This window comes from Eschrichtius robustus, chromosome 20 (genome assembly GCF_028021215.1).
Source record: "Eschrichtius robustus isolate mEscRob2 chromosome 20, mEscRob2.pri, whole genome shotgun sequence".
Taxonomy (NCBI): Eukaryota; Metazoa; Chordata; class Mammalia; order Artiodactyla; family Eschrichtiidae; genus Eschrichtius; species Eschrichtius robustus.
This window is the reverse complement of record NC_090843.1, coordinates 12813529-12817942: the sequence shown is the minus strand read 5'-3', so window position 1 is coordinate 12817942 and position 4414 is coordinate 12813529.

Below are 4414 nucleotides of genomic sequence, written 5' to 3'. Positions count from 1 at the left end.
TGTCCTTCTTTTCAGAAATTCCCTGGCGGTCCAGTGGTTAGGATTCTGCACTTTCACTGCTGAGGGCACGGGTTCAATCCCTGGTCGGAGAACTAAGATCCCACAAGCCACTCTGCGTGGCAAAAAAAAAAAAAAAAAAGAATGTCCTTCTTTTAAAATGAGAGAAGATGCGTAGCCCATGCCGGTGACGCCCAGAAGCGCTCACCTGGGGCCGCGTGGGCATCTCCATTCTACGGGATGGTCCTGACTGAGAGCAGACGTGGTGTGTTCCAGGGAGAAGAGGACATTCCTGGCACGTCCTCTGCTGAGTGATTTATTTCCTAATAAAAGTGTTTAGTCTGAATCACAGAACATGAGCACTGGTCTCACTGCTGGAAAGAAAGGGTTGCCGCTCCGTCTCTCCCGGCGAGCTGGCCGCCAGGGCCAGGCCTGAGCACGGCAGAGCCTCCGTGAGAGCGGAAGCTGAAACGTCAGGTCAGGAGCTGACCCAGTGGGACGGGGTCCAAGCCAGCTGCGAGTTACCTCACCTGCCCCGCGCAGGAGAAAATGGCAGAAGATCCCAGAAGCAGAAGTGGCCACAACGTGCCAGGGAGGGTGTCCAGGGAGGGCATGCAGGGCAGGTGTGGCCCCACCATTTGTGTGGGAGTTGGGCTCGGCCAGTGCAGGGAGGGTGGGGTCCCTTGTGTCCACCTTGAGGCTGGCTTTGCCGGTCACTGCCTGGCACCTCCGCTGTGCGGGACCTCTGCTTTCTCACCAGGTGGGCAGGTGTGGCTGACCCCTCGCCTTGCCTTGGGGTTCCGGGAGGCTCGGAAGGTGCTCGGCGGCGACAGACAGCGGGACCGGGCGTGAGCGTGGGCGGGCGGGCGGGAAGGATGTGGCTGTGGCATCCCCGTGATTAGGGCGGGGCCAGTGGGCAGGGGCCGCAGAGCAGGGCGCCGTGGCTTCAGGTGGTTGTCGCAGGGGCCACAGGGATACCGCTGGCGGGACGGCATGGGGGTTGCTGTTTATAGAAATCTCCGCAGCTGCCCAGCCTGTCTCAGGGCTGGCCCCAGAGCAAAAGACCGGCCTGTTTGTTCCCCTTTGAGTTACAACTGGAACCACCTCGAATGGTCTCGGGATCCATGCTGGTTCTCAGTCCTGATCTTCTAATCCTGGAGCCACTTCGCTTCCATGTTCTCTCCTCCAACCCAGTCTTCACAAGAGAAGTGGGACCGAGCTGCCCCAGTCCCTGCCAGCCCTCAGCCCCCAGGCAGCACTGGCTCCTGGGCATCTCCTGGGCTTGTGCTGTGGGGCCTCGGGCGCAGGTATTTCTCATGCCGTCCAGGGAAGTGGTCCCAGCCACCAGCCCCCTAATTGGTGGCATCTCTGCCCCGCGGTACTGGCTCATTTGCCTTCTGAAGTCACAGCGTCTCAGAGCCTCCCACACCTTCTAGAGGTTCTCACAGGGAGGAAGAGTTTGGGGACACCTGCTCATCCCTGAGACTGGGGGCCGAGGACCTAAGACCCCAGCAATGTGAGTCCTGAATGACGCAGCGTATTCCAGAAACCAAGCCAGTCACACCAAACTCAGGGCCCTGGCAGTGCTCAGCCTGGAAGGCAGGGGCCGGGGTGTGTCGGGGGGAGGCAGGTGGGGGCAAGTGGGAGCAGCAAGAGTTTATCCCCCAGCGTGTGGACAATCTGAGAAGTGTTGACAAAGTACAAAGCAGTAAGACAGATGAAATGACATAGCAGATTGAGGCCAAGCAGGGGAGAACACCAGTGAACCAGATGTCAATCAAACTTCAGGCCTGAGGCTCCTGGCGGCCCCGGGGAAGAGGGAAACATCCTAAGTCCACATCCAACCCATCTCGGGGTCTCCTTGGATGCACTGACACATAAATACCAGTTTCTTATCTTGATCTTGAGTTTAAGGCCCCCATTCCGCCCCAGGAATGGGCCCTGCAGGCTCCTGTCTACTAACTCGGCCCCTAGTGGCCCCTCTGTACCCCTGTTCACCCTCGGGGGCCTGAACCTCCCCTGCTGGCCAGCACACCATGCCCTGCAGAGTGGCAGGGAAGGCTCTGGACCAGCACTGATGGCTGTGCTCTGTCCCCTGCAGATCTGAGGCCCCACCTTTGTTGCAGCAAAAAATAAAAATAAAAAAAAAGAAATGAGTAAACGGCCTTAGGCACATACCAACCAAACAGGCCTGAAAGTTAAGCAATCTCAGTTATTCTTTAGCTGTTACTACTAACACTTGTAGCTAGACTTGTCCTTCACAAAGCTAATTACTTTCTGATTCCATATGAATTATATTCTGCACCTGGCATCCTTCTCACCCTACACTTCCTTGTAGGATTCTGCATCTCAAAAGAAAGAAGGTCACAGCTGATAACTTCAGGGACACTAGCCTGGGTTGCTGAGCTGCCTGACGCCAGCTTTTGGCTGAAAATATGCAGAAGAAAAAAAAAAAATACAAGACCTTCATTGCTTTGAACCTTATCACCTACCCATAGACCATGAGCTCTGGAATATAAAACTCTCTCCATTCCCAGGAAAAGGGGGGCACAGTTCTCAAGGCGCTAGCCTGCTGTGTTCCCCCTTTGCCAGGCAAAGAATAAGAAAAGCTATCTTTCTCGTTCCTCCAAAACTCTGTCTCCGTATTTCTTTTCAGCATCGGTGCACAGAGAGCCAAGATTCTTGGTATCACCTCGATGTTCCTTCCATTTCAGCACCTTTGAGGCCAAGCAGATCCCAATGGAGCTGGGGGTGCAGGTGAGCCCCCATTCCCGAGAAGGCCAGTGGGGGCTCTGGGAGGGCTGGGCCTTGCCTGCCCCAGCGCAGGGCACCTCTCCCACCCTGCAGCATGGGGGTCATGGCTACCACCCCCCATCCCAGTGAACACGCAAGGTGGAGGCTTGGAATCTTGCTGCAGTCACACACCTGGCCAGGTGCCCAGCTTGAGCCCCATGCCCCCACCAATCGTCCCTGGGTTTCCCAGGCCTGGGGGCATTCACCTGTCTCCTCCCATGCCCCTTGTTAAAGAACAGACAGCTGGGGGGGTCTCTTAGGAAGGGCCCCATTCCTGGAAAAGTCCGGTGAGAGGAGGAGGGAGGGGAGAGAAAGGGGGAGGTGGGTGGGCACCATTCAGGGTCTCTGCACACCCAGGGTGGGTCCTGGACCAAGACGTCCTCCCCAGGAAAAAGTGGGCCACGTGCTTATACCTGCTGCCCCCTCCCAGAGTCCCCAGCCCCCCACAAGCTCTCCCTGCCCACCCCACGTAGCCAAATCTCCCCCTCCCCCTGCCCTTACCCGTAGCGGCTGCAAGGGGCTTAGCAGGGCTTGTGGGGTGAGGTGGACGTGGCAGTGAGGTGGGGGCCACGCAGTGGGTGCTCTCCTGTGCCCGTGTCTCTATGAGGCCAATGCAGGGCGGGGGTGGAGTTGCTGTTTCCTGGGGACCCCTGCCCTCCACGCCCCACTGGCCCCTTGGAGCCCTCGCTGAGGCCTCACATCCAGGGTGTGTGGGTCTTGCCTCCTGGGGCATGGCATCAGGCACACACCCCTCAGAGGGGGAATCCAGACCCCTCAGCCAGCTCAGGACCTGCCCACGAGACCCCAGCTAGCACCCCAACCTCGCTGTCAGCTCAGGCAGCCTTCCTGCATCCATCACAGGTGGGCATGTGGGCTCGCGTTGATCCTTCAGCACCTCCCCCCATCCCTATGATCACCCGTGCACCAGGACCACCTCCCGGCCACATCTCTGGTGGAGAAGTCTCCTGGCTTCCAGCTGCCTGCTGCCCAGCCTGGCGCATTGTGGGGCACACAGGGTCCATCCCAGCTCTGCCCAGCCACCATGGGCTGGGGGGAGGGGGCAGGATGAGGAGAGGGGTGGGGGGCACTGGGAGGCTGAGGGCAGAAATGGAGGTCCCCCCAACATCAGACCCCAGTCCCAGCCCTGACTCGCCCCGGCCCTGGGGAGGAATCTTGGTGCAGGGCAGCCAGCTCTGACACCCGGGCAGCCTCGGTATTTCACACTGACACATAGTTTTGGGGTGAGACCAGGCTCTGGGCTTTCAATCACGCTGCGGGGTGCCTCGAGCCACAAAGGGCAAAGGCGGGTGGATGCTCCCAGCTCCTGCGGGTCCCGGGTCCCGTGTGGCCTGGTTCCTCAGCTGTGAAACAGGAATAAGAGAATTTTGTATAAAAGATGACCCAGTGGTGAGCTCGCCAAGGGGGCCACCTGAGGGCCAGGGAATTTGCACATGGAGGAAGGGTAGAGAGGGGCTGGAACACTGGACCGGAGTCCCCAGGCCACCTACCGCCCCAGCTGCCTCCTGGCTCTGACCCTGCTCACCACTCAGGCCTGCCAGGCCTTGGTCTCCACAGCTCCAGGAGGGGAAAGGTGGCAGGACAGAGCCATCCAGCCTGGGGGCCC